This window comes from Mus pahari, chromosome 22, assembly GCF_900095145.1.
Source record: "Mus pahari chromosome 22, PAHARI_EIJ_v1.1, whole genome shotgun sequence".
Lineage (NCBI taxonomy): Eukaryota > Metazoa > Chordata > Mammalia > Rodentia > Muridae > Mus > Mus pahari.
The window spans coordinates 418,602-436,410 of record NC_034611.1 but is presented as its reverse complement, the minus strand read 5'-3'; the positions used below and the strand labels follow the sequence as shown (position 1 = coordinate 436,410).

The window sequence follows — 17,809 nt, the reverse complement described above, 5'->3', positions numbered from 1 at the left end:
AACCCAGACACTATTACATATGCCAGAAAGATTTTGCTGACAGGACCCTGACATAGCTCTCTCTTATGAGTCTATGCCAATGTCTGCCAAATACCAAAGTGGATGCTCACAGTCATCTAGTGGATGGAACACAGGACCCCTAAAGAAGAAGCTAGAGAAAATACCCAAGGAGCTAAAGGGGTCCTTATGCAACCCTATAGGAGGAACAACAATATGAACTAACCAGTACCTCCCAGAGTTGTGTTTCTAGTTGCATATGTAGGAGAGGATGGCCTAATTGGCCATCAATGGGAGGAGAGGCCCTTGTTCATATGTCCCAGTACAGGGGAATGCTACGGCCAGGAAGCTGGAGTTTTTTGACTGGGGAACAGGGCAGGGGGGGAGGTTATAGGGGGCTTTGGGTATAGCATTTGAAATGTAAACGAAGAAAGTATCTATTAAAAATAAAGATAATATAAATGAATACTTCAGCAAAAAAAGAGTAGTAGCATTTCTTTTATTCATGATCGACATGTTACTCATATATATGTGTTTATATGATTCAGTGACCATTTTTTGTAGGTTCTGTTGTTCACAGCCTACAGCCACAGCTGCTGTGATGTCATTACCATAATGTCTGTGCCATACCCAGAAGACAAGATTTCACAACACTTCTCTCTATCTCCTCAACCCCTCTTCCATAATGTTCTTTGAACCTTAGAGGATGTGAAATATTCTATTTAGGAGTAAATTCAACCATCACTTGGTGCTAACTAGCATCTTAAGCAGTCTTGTAGCTCACAGTCACTGTTTTTGATTGTAAAGAGAGGCTTTTCTAAGTAAGGCTAGGCATAGCATTCCTCAATGGGTATAAGTATAAATATTTAAAAAACATTGTAGTGTCATGACAATTTATCTAAATAATTGTTAAATTTGCTCCTAGGTCTTATGGCCTGTTCTGGCATTGGTCGTTGACCAAGTTTACAATATCAGCTTTAAATTCACTCTTATAGAAGGGTCAACAAATCCAATCATATACAAACTGATTAGCCACATAAAAGTTGACATGACTATACTTATGAGCATATTTACCTAACAGGTTGGTATTAAGTCTCAAAAGACAAAAACAAACTACACAAATAACCAAACATACAAATAAATAAACCACATAACCCTTATCATCAACAAATGGCTGGGATATTACTTCTCAAAGAAACCCAAAGAAACTCAAAGTGAGACAAATTTCTCTCAGTATCTGTGGCTCCAACCAGCATTGTTTTGTAAGGTATTTAATAACACTATTGGTTTTTAACAACTCAACCAGGCCCTATGGCCCAAATAATAGTCATTGTTCTATTTATTTATTTAATCAGCTCTATCACATTTTCTGGGTGATTACTCCTAAACTCTTTTCCTATGTTAGCCTGAGTATTTCTCAACTGTATTCCTCGAGTTATTTGCTGTTTGAATCTTGCCTGTATTATATCTGCTCCATCACTTTGTCCTCAGGTTGTACTTCTCTCCCTCAGCTGGCCATATGATCCTGGTCCATTCTGTCTAATGGAGACCTCCTACTCTCTCCAACTCTCTCCATTTTCTTTCTTCTCCTCTCTCTCCTACCTGCGACCCTCAGCCCAGACCTACCTACCTCTAGTCTCCTCAATAAATAGCAGTAGCCACTTTTATTTAACCAGTCAGAGAAGATTGACAATCAGTTTATTTGGTGTGCATGATAGTGTTCTAGTCTAGACTCTAACCAAAACCTGGGGACCAGTAATTAGCATTTGAATACACCAGACCAATCCCCAACACAGCACTTTTCACTCCACCCCAGCCCCAAACCTATCTCTTTTAGGGGCTGAGCTTCTGCTTCACTTCCTCCAGCTTCTGATTCTTTATAACTTCAGTTATTTTGATCAAGTGTTCTCTTGGTCTCCTGGATGACTCTGCTTCAAGATCTCTATTGGCCACTTGTTCCCTTCTCTTCCCTCTCACTTCCCCAACCCCGTCATGGCCTGGTTCAGTCTGTTAATTATGTTCAGGCTGGACTCTTCCAGATGCTTCTGGATGTTCTCTCTCTCATATCTCCAATAAACTTCATCTTTTCCCTTTTCCATATCTTGGAGCAGCCATGTCCTCATTGCTTTCATTCAGTGAAGTTCTAGATCATAGGTTTCATAGCAAAGTAGGGCTATCAGTGTTTTCCCATTGTCACTGAATTTTCCTAAGTAGTAGATGTTTGTTTATTCCTACTGTTAAGCTTCTTAGTTCCATGAAAGCTAGCTTCTATAGCTTCTACTTCGTCCATATTACGGATAGTGAAAACAAAAGCTCAGCAAGGTTACCTAAGCTTCCAGAGATGACATAGCTGGGACATGCCAAACTCCAGGGCTTGAAACTTAATTACCTCATTTTTACTATGCTTTTGTCTTCCATCTTTTCAACTGCTTTGTTCATTTAGACCCTCATGGATTTCTTACACTATATTAATTATCACTAGCTTTCTTGATTCTTACCATGAGTGATACATGCCTCTGCTGGTTAGTCTTTCTGAAATGCAGTCTCATATTCTTACTCTCCTGGTCATAACATCCTTCATTACCTTCTCACGGACCACACAGCCTTGGTTCTTCCTCTGACCTTGTCTCACTATACTAGCATGTTCTATTTCCAGATTTACTTATTTTTGAACTGAATCCTTTTCCCTTTTCTTACCTACTGAACATCCACCGAGGTAATCAGAACAATAATTTTGTTAAACTGTGTGTTTTTATACTGATGTAATCTCAGACTTAAGGAGAATGCAAAGAATTTCCCTATTCCTTTGAGTGGGCTTCTCCTGATGTTAAGAGTCACTCTATTTTCTTCTTTGTTTCATTGTTTCTTTATTTTTTCCAGCAAAAGCTATTGATTACAAATGTGCATAGATAGGTGAAAACATGGTTAATCTATGAATATTAAAATATTTTTATTGTTGTGAATTGATAATTTTATTGAAGTCTCATGGGAAAAAGTGTCTCAAAATTTAGCTTCCTTTGCTGCAAAATTAATTTTATTTTATTTTATTATTTTATTAGATATTTTCTTCATTTACATTTCAAATGTTATCCCAAATGATCCCTATACCACACCCACGCTCCTCTGCCCACCCACTCCCACTTCTTGGCCCTGGTGATCCCCTGTATGGGGCATATAAAGTTTGCAAGACCAAGGGGCCTCTCTTCCCAACGATGGCTGACTAGGCCATCTTCTGCTATATATGCAGGTAGAGACACAAGCTCTAGGAGTACTGATTAGTTCATATTGTTGTTCCACTTATAGGGTTGCAGACCCCTTCAGTTCCTTGGGTAATTTCTCTAGCTCCTCCATTGGGGGCCCTGTATTCCATCCAATAGCTGACTGTGAGAATCCACTTCTATATTTGCCAGGCACTGACATAGCCTCACAAGAGATAGCTATATCAGGGTCCTTTCAGAAAGTTCTTGTTGGCATATGCAATAGTGTCTGTGTTTGGTGGCTGATTATGGGATGGACCCCACCCCCGGGGTGGGGCAGTCTCTGGGTTGTCCTTCCTTTCATCTTAGCTCAAAACTTTGTCTCTGCAACTTCTTTCATGGGTATTTTATTCCCTATTTTGGGGAGGAATGAAGTATCCATGTGTTGTTCTTCCTTCTTTCTGATTTTCTTGTGCTTTGGAGATTGTATCTTGGGTATTCTAGGTTTCTGGTATAATATATTCACTTATCAGTGAGTGCATATCAAGTGAGTTCTTTTGTGATTGGGTTACCTCACTCAGGATGATATCCTCTAGACACATCCATTTGCCTAAGAATTTCATAAATTCATTGTTTTTAGTAGCTGAGTAGTACTCCATTGTGTAAATGGACCACATTTTCTGTATCCATTCCTCTGTTGAGGGACATCTGGGTTCTTTCCAGCTTCTGGATATTATAAATAGGGCTGCTATGAACATAGTGGAGCATGTGTCCTTATTACCAGTTGGAACATCTTCTGGGTATATACCTAGAAGAGGTATTGCTGGCTCTGCCAGTAGTACTATGTCCAGTTTTCTGAGGAACCTCCAGACTGATTTCCAGAGTGGTTGTATAAGCTTGCAATCCCACCAGCCATAGAGGAGTGACAAAAGTGATTTTAAAATGACATATTATTCATTAATCATTAACTAAAAATCAGCAGGATAATTAGTAATTACATTAATATTAAAAGGAACATTAGGTTGCCCCAAAAGAGGTCAACTTGACTTGAAACAGATGATAAGAGTTAGGGAAAATATTTCTAAAATAAACAAATCTTAGGGGATATAGATTTAAACTATTGTTTGGAAACACACATGTAGTAGTGCCAAATTAAATACCTAAATAGATTAAATAGATCCTGGTAGTGGTATGTGTTCCTTGCTACCGACTACAGAGTTCTTGGTTCCTGAGTGAAACACATACACACACACACACACACACACACACACACACAGAGAGAGAGAGAGAGAGAGAGAGAGAGAGAGAGACAGAGACAGAGACAGAGACAGAGAGACAGAGAGACAGAGAGACAGAGACAGAGAGAGCCTTTACATTGTGATATGCCTAAAACAGCTCAATGGCAGGGCCACTTCCTCACCTCCACCTAGCTAATATACCTCCCTCTGATATTCTTGAGTTATTACTTACTAAATCTATACTCCAATTTTTTCCCCCTGAACCCAGTCATGGGGCCCTGTTGGGCCATGATCCCCCAGCTCCTACATGGCGGCTATGTTATCTGTCCTGGACTTTCTCAGGCTTTGCATTTTTATTCTCCTCCTCTAGATATGATGCATCTTCTTCTTCCTCTCCTTCCTCCTGTCTCTAAATCCTAAAAGTCTGGCCTCAGTCTGCCCTGCCCAACTATTGACTGCTGGCAACTTTATTTGCCAATCAGAACCAACTGGGGGCAGGGTCCCTCAGTGTCTTATGTGAATAAATGCAGATTCTCATGCTAACAATTTTGGGGACCCGAATTAACATAATATAAGCATCATTAGGCCAAACCTGCTACACACACATATTTTTATTTTATTAAAGTAAGACAGCTGGGCGTGGTGGCACACGCCTTTAATCCCAGGACTTGGGAGGCAGAGGCAGGCAGATTTCTGAGTTCAAGGCCAGCCTGGCCTACAAAGTGAGTTCCAGGACAGCCAGAGCTATACAGAGAAACCCTGTCTCAAAAAAAAAAAAAAAAAAAAAAGTAAGACAACAGGACTCCCCTGAGCCCAGTAGCCCCACCAGCCTGTGATGCTTGTCTTTACTCTTTGGTGCTGCACTAAGGAGGCAGAAGTAGGTGGAGCTACAATTTCATGACCAACCTGGTCTATAGAGCAAGTTCTAGAAGAGCTACTCAAAAACAAAACAAAAAACAAAAACAAAAATAAAAATAAAAACAAAAAATCCCTATGTCAAAAAACCAACAGCAACAACAGAAAACAAAACAAAACAACAACAAATCATAATCATGTCTGCTACTGTAATAATTAGTTTGCCTGTGCATATGCAAAGCATCCAAATGGTACTACATTTTCTTGAATACAGTAAATCAACAGTGTGATTATAGTATTATCTAATATATAGCTGTATTCTAAATTTCAAATTCAAATAATATGACAATACAGAACATTTTTCAGTACCTCAGTATTGTTTCTAAATGATTCAAGATTTCTTTATGGTTCAAAGATGTTTAGCTAAATACTGAAATTGATGAAACACCTCTAGAGATTCTCATTATGTATCAACTCTGGATGTTTTACACTTGAGTGGCTGCATTTCTATTTACATGGTAGAATAAAATTTTACATTGTAGAATAATAAATACACTTAAAACCTCCATAAATTTTTAGTGGTTTACTTATGTTTTGTTTGTAAATTCAGAAAAACGTATAAAACAGACAAGCTAAAAAAAACATTCAAAATGAGCTAGATGTGGTGACATATGTTTATAATATCAGCATTGCTAATGTTAAGTCATTCTCAGCTAAAAAGAAAGTTTGAGGACAGCCTGGAAAACATGAGATTTTGTCTCAATAAGCAAAATGGAGTGAAGAAAATAAAATAAAAGGAAAGGAAATGAATGGAGAAAAGGTATAAATTCTTAATGAATTATTTTAATTGATTCTTTATTCATTATGATAATTTTGGTGCCTTTTCAGGTAGAATGATTTATATATTTCCTCACATACTCATTTATTTATTTTACTTGCATTTTCTTAACCATACACTTTGGATTAAATCTTGAGGTTTATTATGATTACATATACTTACAAAAAAGCCCCATGTGGGTATTATATTTTTAAATGGACTAAATTCTGAATGGAAACAAAATAAGCATTCTCAATGGGTGAATTATATTTTTCAATGTTTGAAAACACATTTTTAAATGTTTCTTCAATATTTGTTGCTGTAGAGCAGAACTGTCAAGAAGTATCATATACCAGCTATTCCAGTTTCAATGGGATGAAAGTAATACTGATGCTAAGGACATTTTGTAGTCATAGAGAGTTTATTATGGGCTATATATCAAGACAAGGACTTCATAGAAATGTCACTAAATCCTAATAGTTATAATTCTATTTATTGCCCATCTTACAAGGAAAGAAACAGGGTCTGAAGAGGTGAAAAATCTTGCTCAGGGGCATAAGACAAGGTTTGCTTATAATACTGTATTTTGTTTCTTGTAAAATAATATGACCAATTCAAATATTTTCTAGTGTATTATTACATTGTACTTATTTCTACAACACTTTGATCCCTTAATAGAATTTGTGTTGCTTGTTAAAATGAGCTGTTGGTTGTTTGCAGAAGAATTTGTATTCGTGATCATTTAATGATAGAATACGATACAATGCATGGAGCTGTAGAATCCACAGTAACTGAATATGAGCCCTTTAAAGTTTACTGTTGGGTTATTTGGAAATTCAGTTGTGTTGGATGATGTTTTCCTGGGGCAAACACATGAAGGACTATTTTCTTGATGCAGGCACAGGTAAAAGGACATTTTGCTAAAGCAGGCTCATGGGGAAACATTTCACTGAAGCAGAAACAGGTAAGCAAGCACATAAAGGACACATGATGAAGGATTTTCCCCTAACAACAGCCATGTATTGGTCTGTCTTACACAGAGTAGTTGAGCTTCATTTGTTAGGACTTCATAGAGAGAAATTCACCCAAAAACTTCTGATGGTATGCTGCAGCTTCTTGTCACTTCAGCAGACTTGAACTGATTGGCAGAGTTATGTCAGCTGATACAGACTCACCTGCTGAGGGAAGAATTATACTGAGGCAAGACAAGTGGTGTCCTGTGGAGGATATATGATGTTTGGAGGGAGTATAAATAAGACTCAAAGAACTGTGAGAAGAGCTATGCTTGCTTGCCTAGCTAAACACTTCTTGGTCTCAAGTCTTCGTTGATCTACACTTCCCTAACAGAGGCACAATGGAGAACTGCCCCTGGTGTCTCTGCTGGTCCCAATTAATTCTGCTGACCCATGCCAATTTGACTGAGGCCTGGTTGCTTTTGCTACATTGTGCCACTGCTGCTCATATCCCAATACTACTGAACTGGACTGCTGGTGTATCCATGAAGTGTTTCTGAGTGGAGTGGATCTAGCTCCAGTTGCTGACCTGTGAACTGAACTGCTGATTTCCTGACAGTGCAGATGGGATTTGTTCCAAAGAATAATTTCTAAACAGGTCCACTCCACCCCCTCCAATATCCTTTCTTTTCTACTACCTCTGGTAAATGTGTGCTAGAAGGTAGGTTAAAGCATTTAAGAACCATCCTTAAAAGTAGGCTTTGAAAAAACTAAAAGTTACACATATTTGTTTCTCTTTCTTTTGTTCCAGGTAATTTTTGCCACTTGAGTGACTAGCAGAGAGAGAAATAACTAAAAGAGCTAAGCTGGCAAACAAAGATGCAGATGCTAGTAACCAACTGACCATATAACCTTAAGAAATTGCCCATATGTATAACATAAAATTAAGACATACAAACATACTCTCCAAGTCTTAATGAAGTTCTAAAGATGCGATCACATTACTAACACCTTACTTTTCTATTCACTGTGCATTCACTAGAATGCTGCAGTTCAAAAGAGTTGGTGTATTTTCCTATTAATTAACTGATAAGTTTGAATTTTATTGACCTTATCTCATAGTTAATAATTATTAATTTCACAGAATCTATAATCACTTACCAGACAAGCCTATCAGCATGCCTGTGAAGGCTAATCTAGATTAGGTAAATCTCTGGGCATACCTATAAGGAACTGTATAGAGTAGGTAATTGGGATGGTAAGGATCGTCATAACTCTAGAAGCACTAATCCATGGCTATTATAGTCTTGCATCAAATAAAAGCAGAAGCTATTTGTGAAAATCCATCTTTTCTGGCTGTGGATATAATGTAACCAGATACTTGAAGTTCCTTCCAGCATAACTTCTCTACCATTAAGAACTACATCGTTGAACGACAAGCAAAAATACAACCTTTTAAAATTATGCTTTGGTAGGATATTTTATCAAGAAACTTCAGAATGATTTTGAACCCTAAATTTTCATTAGATTGAGTAAGAGAAGGATTACAATATACACAACACACTACTGTTATGGAGATAGAGATTATAGGAAGCATCATCTTAGTCCATTATCATCATGGCAGAAAGTATGGTAGGATGCAGGCAAACAAGGTGCTGACGAAGTAACTGAGAGTTCTTCATGTGTATCTGAAGGCAGCAGAAAGAGAGAATGACACTGGGCCTGGCTTGAGCTAGTGAAATCTCAAAGACTATCCTGAGTGACACACTTTCTACAACAAGGCCATACCTACTCCAACAAGGTCACACCTCCTATTAGTGCCCCTTCCTATGAGTCATTTTCATTCAAACCACTGTAGGGGCTTTGTTTAAAATTATTGAGGATTTTAAGATGCCAACGGTAGAGCATTAAGGTAAAGAGATACCCTGTGTAGCATTGAGTCCCATTTGGTTTTGCAAAAGTCCTGGTGGGAAACCAGTCTTGTATAGCTAACTTGTTTTGTTGTTGTTGTTGTTGTTGCTGTTTTTAAGGTGATAAATGACATGTTTCTTTTCACACATGTGACCTGTACTTGTCTGATTCATAAGCCAACATTCTTTGCACTGGACCATAATGACTAGGAAATATAGGCTAACTACCTCCTTTTGCTAGTTTTCTTTTTCTCTTTCTTTTTCTTTTTCTTTCTTCTTTTTTTTAATCTAGGATTTTCAGCAAGTGTAAGTTAGAACTTCTGGTCTCATGAAAATGTGATTATATTTAACCCACACTGTTTGTTGCCTCAGAGATATCCCTGGTTTTGCATGACTGCTAGACTGCCTTGTACATACTGTCATCTACCATTGGTTCTGTAGATTAAAAGTATATGAAGACCTGATTCCAGAGGTGTTCCAGATATGGCTGCTGTGTCACATGTGTGTGTCACATAGCTCAGAGGCTATGTCTGTGCTCAGTGTACTGACAATGAACATCTGATTAGTAGTCTAATATTCCTTGAAAAAAGTGGTGCCAGGCAGGTCTGGATGGGGAGTGAACTGGAGACTAGATGGACCTCATCTGGAACCATGAACCGAGGCTGGAGTGACCATGAGACAGAGAACCCTCACATGGGGCCACTCAGGCAGGCTTGGTAAGGAGCAAGCCAGAGGCAACTGTCAGACCAGCACTATGGGGCTTGGACAGGGAACTAGCATGAGAGGACCATTAGTCTAGTGCTGTATAGACTTGGGGGTAGACCATGCCTGAGATAATACCCTGCTCAGCACCATAATGCATGAGCGAGGCTCAGCACTCCAGAGACCGTGCCTGAGATGACCCCAGACATTCAGAGACTCTAGGTAATACTAAGATGAGCAAGTAAGTGGTGGAGAAATGAGAAACAGAAGAGTGCGAACACAATGGAGAGAGGGAGAACTGGACACTTGAGGGTAATAAGGAACAGCTTAATGTAAGTAGCCAATGATGCCATCTGGGACCATGGTGAGGTTTTGACCTGTGCTGCCACTGAGAACCATGTCTGAGTCCATGTCCCTGCAGCAGCAGAGATCTGTTACCCAAAAGGCCAGGAACATGTCTGTGGTCTGGGCTGGTGCCCGAGGGCTGTGTGGAACTGACCCCAACCCTCACCTAGACATCTTGGGAAAGCTGGCTCCACCACTCATTTCCTGTGTGTTGTAGACAAAGGAAGGATACCCTTCCTTCCAGCTCCAGCATTAGGGAGAGCAGACCCTATATCTACACTGGTAGCAGAGTAGAGCTGACCTTAGTGGTGGGGGTAGAGGTGAGCCTGCCTGAGGGCATGAGCATGGGAGAGCTCTGACACTGCCACTTCTCTGTAGTACAATAGCATGGGCAAAGGAGAGATACATCCCTCCTTGCCTCTTGCCACCTACAGCAGGTTGGAGAGATGGCTTTGGGGACATTAGAGTAGGAGAACAGGCCCTGTACTTTACCTGGGCATCACAGTCTGATGATGGGGGTTGGCTGGTGAAAGGGTTGGGGTAAGGGAATCATTGTGTGACCTGGCCCTGAGGGTGTAAGCATTGGAGAACTGACCCCACAACTTATCTCCAGAGTGTCAGTGTGGGCAAAAGAGAGATGTCCACTTCCTCTCACTATCTTTGGCAGACAGGAGATCTGGCTCAGGGTCATGCGAGTGGGAGAACTGGCCATGTCTCTGGCCAGCTGTAACACTCAGAAGAGCATCTCACCTCTATCTCACCTGGGCAGCAGTGTAGAGCTGGCCATGGACATGAGGATTATTGGTGAGCTGGTCCTAAGGGCACGAGAGCAAAAGAGCTGGTGGGCCTCTCAGGCCCAGATCCAGGGCTTTGGACAGAGTCATTGCAATGATCATTTGTAAGTAAGAAGTGTGAACAAAAAGGTATACTGTGGGACACACTGTGACATACTAGCTTCTTCAATGAAATATTTTTCTTTCTCTTTTGGGATGAAGGTTGCAAGTGAGGAGAAGATGAGTGGAATTGAGATGATATGAAATTCACAAAGAACCAATAAAAGTTTCTGAAAAGTTAGCTAGATATAATCTACTATGTACATAGATAGTATATTGCATAGATAGTATATTATTCTTAGAACAATACAGTACTGTAGCTATCCTCATAATGTTGACACTACATTTAAAAGCCATCTGTAGATAATTTAAAGTACATATTAGATGTACATAATATATCCTAATATATATAATATTATTTATACATACAATATTATATATTATATACACACACATATACATATGTGGGGCAGTGTGATGGAATTTAATACTCTTTGAATTCAAGGGACAGCTTAATTTTCTTTTGTTCCCAGGTACCTGTGTCTATAGAGAACTTCCCATGTATTAGCCATCCATTGAATCTGACTGAGAGGACCCAGTGATTGCGAGTGCTTAAAAGAACTCATGATATCAAAGATGTAAGGGACTTAGTATGGTACCTGTATAGCATATTGTAAAAGGTCATGTGCTATTAGCTATTATTGTTGTCGTGACCAATATATTGGTGCCAAATCCAAGGATGTGGGTCTCTTCCATATTTCTTCTTGAATTCCTTTTTATTGTCCTTTAGTTTGGTCTTTGAATTAGCTGATCTATCCCTGAATACAAGGGAGGGGCCCTTCTAATATCACCTTGTATCTGTTACAAAATCTCTTCTACGAATATGTAGTTTCCCTGCTATGAAATTTTCTGCTAAATAAAACGTTTTTCATTTTATTACACATGACAAATATGTATAGAAAATCAGGGACGAGTGAAGCAATGAGCATGTGATTTGTCTTCTGTAGCTAGCTCTGCTCCCAGATGACTCCCTTCTTATTTACTTAGAGATAACTTCCACTCATATCAGCTAAATTACTACATTTCAAGACTTTTAGTTTACCATTTTATATATATTTCTAAAGATAACACTACTGGACTATTTGGCTTGATTGTGTCATTTCTTTCACAATTTTTAAAAATTTAACTCATCCTTTGGACAAATGTTGAAAGTGACAAATTATAAGCTGCAGCAGCAACACCACTCATGTTAAAAGGATGTATATATTTTAAAAAGTACTAATGAAATATCACGACCAGGGCTGGGAAGATGACTCTGTGTAAAGTTCTTGCCATGTGAGTATGAGGACATGAGTTCTAATCCCCCAGACCTATGTAAAAGCCACCGCAGTAGAGATAGTGTTAATTTCAATACTGTTCTGGGGGATGGGAGCAGCTGCTGGGAGAATTTTTGGAATACTGCAGACTAACAAGCATGATATAAGCTATGGTGAACAACAAAAAATGACTCTGTAGAGCAGGTGAGGTGGTTCCCTGGGTGAAACACTTGCTACCCAAGCATGGGTATTTGACTTTTATTTCCAGAGTCTGTGAAAAGGAAGGAGAGAACCTACCCCCAATGGGTGTTTTTTTTGAACTTCGTGTGTGTGTGTGTGTGTGTGTGTGTGTGTGTGTGTGTGTGTGTGTGGAATTGCAGACTGGTCTCCAGGCGAGTTGAGGTCTGAACCCCAATAGTCATAATTCACCCTCATGACACTGTAGGCATTCCCTCATGCTCCTGGAACTCCAGCCTCTGCCTAAGGTATGACCTTCCACAGCCCCCACAAGAGAAGCATGGCCAGTGGTCACATAAGCAATGGCCCAAGCTTCTGACCTTTAGGCTAAACTCCTCCCCAGTTATCTAACAACAGTGAAGACCATAAAAAGGGGTGTTCAGCCCCACCACTCTCTCTGCTGTCTTACTCTTACCTCTTACTCTAACTCCCTTGTCTCTTCTCTCTCCTCTTCCCTTTCTCTTTTTCTTCTCTCCTCTATCCTTTCTCTTTGTCTTCTTCCTCCCTCCCTTCCCCTCCCCCGTCTCTTTTCTCTTTCTCCCTGCATTTCTATAATAAAGCTCTTAAAACATAGAGTCTCTACACTGCTCCATCAAGGCCCGCTGCACACTCTGGTCATTGCTGGGAACTTCTTCCCCATTCCCTCTGTCCCACAACCCTCAGACATGATAGTTAGCAAGGTACCTCCAGGGGGGTCCCTGTCAGGGCTGCCCCTTCTCCACCCCCTACCGAGTGGGTCAGAGGCAATGCCCACCTGGGGCCGAGTGGAAAGCGCCTGGCAGNCTCCCCATGTCTGCCTGCCCAGAGCACAGGAACTCTGGCAGGACGTGGGCATATTTTTCCTATACCACTTCCCCCGCCCCCCCCAGGGCCTCCCCTTTATTCTATTTTGTTCCCAACCTGTGTGCCCACACTCACACAATTAGATATACTTATATGTGTATATACATAAATACTCACAATAATCAAGTAATAATAATGATGGTGATGATGCAACTTTTTTTCAAGACAGGATTTCTCTGTATATCCCTGCCTGACCTAGACCTCAAAGATCCCCCTGCTTTTGCCTTCCAAAGGTTGGGATTAATGGCATGAGTCAGCACTTTAAAAAATAGAGATCCTTCCAGGTGGTATGAATTCCAGGCAGGCAGACTGACCACACCCAAAATGACCCCAGCCTGGGGACACATGACATGGGTGGGGCAAAACACTTCTTAGAGTACTCCAGACACCTAGAAGCCCTGGCCACCACTAAGATGAGTAAGTAAATGGTAGAGAAATGGAAGAGGAAAAGAAGCAGAAGGATGTGAGCACAGTGAAGAGAGGGGGAATGGGAGTCTTAGGGTAGCCTAAGGCCACTGTGATATCCTAGCCCATGCTGACACTAAGGGCCATTTCTGGATCTGGAGCCCTGCCGAAGTGGGGCTCTGTTACTACCAAGGGCCATGTGGATGTGCCTGTCCTGGACTCTCACCTGAGGCCATGTCTGAGGGCTGTGCAGAGCTGGCCTCACAGTTCACCTGTGCATTCTTGTGGCATTCACTGTGAGACAACTGCCTTTGCCTCTTGTCAGCTGTAGCACTAGGGACAGCAGGTCCAGGAAACACAGTAGAGCTGGCCCTGGCTGTTGGGGATGTTGATGAGCTAGCGCTGATTGCATGAGTGTAAGAGATATGGCCCTACCACTTTTCTGCAATATAATGGCATGGGTGAGGGAGAGATGCCCCCCACCTCACCCCTCACCACCTTTAGCAGGTGGGAGAATTGGCCTCTTGGTCATGAGAGTGGGAGAGCTGTCCCAACTCACTTGCCACAGCACTCAGGAGAATGGGCCCTGCATCTTGCCTGGGCAGCATAATAGAACTGGCCCTGCTGGCGTGGATATAGGTTAGCCAGCCCTGAAGGCATGGGAGTGGGAGAACTGTGGGTGTCCCTTGCCTGCTGTGGCTTTGAGTGAGCTAGTCAGAGCAGTGCTGGCTATCTTGCCCTAGTGGTGTGCCTGTGTTAGGATAGCTGGAGGGCTGGCCAGTACAGCTTCCACCTAAGCCAAGATCTAGGACTTAGAATTGGCTCACCCCAACATCTACCCCGTCTGAACTGCTGGAGTGCATGAAGGTGCTGGTCCTACAGATACAAAGCTGCAGGACCTCCTTGACACAGGGCAACAACAGACTAAGAAGAGTCCCTGTGAGGTTCTAATATTAATGATATAGCTGAAGCCAGAGGCCTTGAACCAGACAAATGACTCATTGCAGTGAACATTTGCAAGTAGTGTGGACAAAAGGGTATACCATGACACACTGTAATATACTACAATTCCCCAAAAAAGGGGATTTAGTGGGAGGGTGTTGCAAAGGTAGAGGGTGAGTTCAAAGGGATGATTAAGATAGGGATATGTGTTATAAAATTCACAAGGAATTAATACAAAGTTAGAAAACAAATCAAAACAGAGATCCTGTTTCAAACAGAAAGTGAGTACCTGTGATTGTCCTCTAACCTCCACACTCATACACACACACACACACTACACACATGCATACTCACACATGGATACTCACACACTCACACATGTACACAGACACTTATACACACTTGTACACTTAGACATAGACAAACATATACACATACTCACACCTACATACATGCACACACATGTGTATACATATCACATGCAATCTCTCTCTCTCTCTCTCTCTCTCTCCATCCCCATCTATCTATCTATTTATCTATCTATTTATCTATCTATCTATCTATCTATCTATCTATCTATCTATCTATCTATGTATTTTTCTTTTTTACGCTATACGTCCTGTGCATATGTATTATGGCTTCCAGTTTAGTGTTTTTGGATCCCTGAGTGTGCGAACAAGTGAGTTTTAGCTTCTATATCTGTTTGTTAGTTTTTTTTTTAAAGTGGATATTTTTTTATTTACATTTCAAATGTTATCCCCTTTCCTTGTTTCCTCCCTGCACACCTCCTATTGTATCCCCCTCCCTTACCCTGCTTCTATGAGGCTGTACCCCCACCCACCTACTCTCTCCCACCTCCATGCCCTAGCATTCCCATATACTGGAGCATCAAGCCTTCACAGGACCAAGGGCCTCCCCTCCCATTATATCTTTTTGTGTGTGTGTGTGTGTGTGTGTGTGTGTGTGTGTGTGTGTGTGTGTGCCTTTTCTTGGTCTCTTTTTCTTCTCTTTGTTTTGTCCTATAATGATGTATTAGTTTTTGTTTTACCTTATTACTGTACCTTAGAAGCTTTCTTGTTTTCCATTGGGTGACTGTAATAGGATGAATTTGGATGGAAGGAAGGTTGGGAGGAGACTTTGAGAAGACAAAATCCAAAATCAGGATATATTACATGAGAACAAAGGCTATTTTAAGTTAAAGGAAAAAAGAACTCAAGTCAGATAGTGCTTGGCAAAAGGGAGAGTTCTAAAGAAGACTCTAGAATATATTTCTTGTAAACTGAAATTTTCAGAAAGTACAAAACAATTGAGAATTGGTGGTAGGTCCAAATGGGAAACTGTGTCAAGAAGAAACCCCTTCCTTGCTCCCTTTCAGGTCTTCGTTTAAATTCCCATTGGTGGTGTTACTTGGGGCATGCTGTTATGTGTTATTGTATTTCAATATCATCTACTCTTGAGCAGTAATCATAGCTGTACTAACCACATACAATTTGGGGCTTGATTACATGAAATGAACTAAAGTTTATAATGTGCTTACAACAAAAAAGTGCTCAATTTGCTAGAGACATCTATAATGTTGCTGTGAAGTTGATTGTAAGCAAATTGATTTTCACATAGCTTATTGTGTTGCCAGGAACAGAGTATTAATTAAAAATATGGCTGTATCAGCACCATCACCACCACCATCACCACCACCACCACTACAACCTCCACCACCACCACCGTGGCATCTCCTCCTCACCATGACCTCCATCACCACCAGAACGACCTCTACTACCACCTTCATTTCATAAATCGATTTAAATAGTGCTTTAATTAAAGTTAGAAAGTTTTATGACTAAGAGTAGATTAAACAATTGTATTACAAATACTTTTTATTTCTAATGTCTTAGCTAAAAAAAACAAAACCCACAAATGTGGCTCAGTGATAAATTCAAGTGCGACTCTGCTAATAATATGATGTCCATACCTCTCACATACACAGCCCTTACTCATTTGCCTTCTACACAGTTGTGTCAGCCTTTTTCTTGCCCAAGACTTCACCTTAATAAATTATCTATGAACACTTATGTGATAAGGATCCTTTGTCAAAATTTTGCTTTTGTAATACTTAACTGTATCATGAAAAATTACATCACAACATTCTTTCTTATATCAAACAAATAGCAGTCACTAAAAAGGAGTAATCATTGGAAAGTCTGTTAAAATAACGGGGAACAAAATTAGGAGAACTAAACATATCTGAAGAGTTTGGAGAGGATGTGAAATGAAGTTCACGTTGAATGGTGATAATGAGACAGGTAAGGATTCTCCAGAAAGAAAGGAGAATGAGTGTAGCACAAGAGATTGGGAGTCAACAGAGGTGTGCCCTATCCAGAGCTAAAAGACTTCAGGACTAGTATTCTGAAGTCCTATTCTATTGTAGTTGCTTCCTTTGTTCTTCAAATTCAATCTCAGAGTGAAATTCTAAAACATTTGTACTATTTGCATTTCACTGAATATTTTTCAAGTATAATATTTTAGTAGATATTTTCTTCATTTACATTTCAAATGCTATCCCCATGCCCCTATACCCTGCCCCCATCCTGCTCCCCAACCTACAGACTCCCAATTCCTGGCCCTGGCATTTCCATGTACTGGGGCATATGATCTGCCCAAGACCAAGGGCCTCTTCTCCCATTAATAGCCAATTAGGCCATGCTCTGCTACATATGCAATTAGAGACAAAGTTCTGGGGGATACTGGCTAGCTCATATTTTTGTTCCTCCTATAGGTTTGCAGACCCTTTAGCTCCTTGGGTACTTTCTCTAACTCCTTCATTTAGGGGCCTTTTGTTCTATCCACTACATGACTGTGAGTATCCACTTCTGTATTTGCCAGGCACTGGCATAGCTTCACAAGACAGAGCTCTATTAGGGTCCTGTCAGCAAAAACTTTCTGGCATATGCAATAATGTCTGGGTTTGGTGGTTGTATGTGGGATGGATCCCTGGGTGGGGTAGTCTCTGGATGGTCCTTCCTTCCATCTCAGCTCTGAACTTTGTCTCTGTAACTACTTCCATGGGTATTTTATTCCCCATTCTAAGAAGTAGTAAAGTATCCACACTTTGGTCTTCCTTCTTGAGTTTCATGTGTTTTGAAAATTGTATCTTGGATATTCTAAGTGTCTGGGCTAATATATGCTTATCAGTGAGTGCATATCATGTGTGTTCTTTTGTGA

The 17,809-nt window shown here is 40.5% G+C and overlaps 1 pseudogene; it reads left to right on the top strand.

Moving 5' to 3' along the window:
- The first annotated feature begins 9,435 nt into the window (after positions 1-9,435).
- On the top strand, positions 9,436-9,545 carry LOC115062993 (annotated as a pseudogene).
- Positions 9,546-17,809: the final 8,264 nt, after the last annotated feature.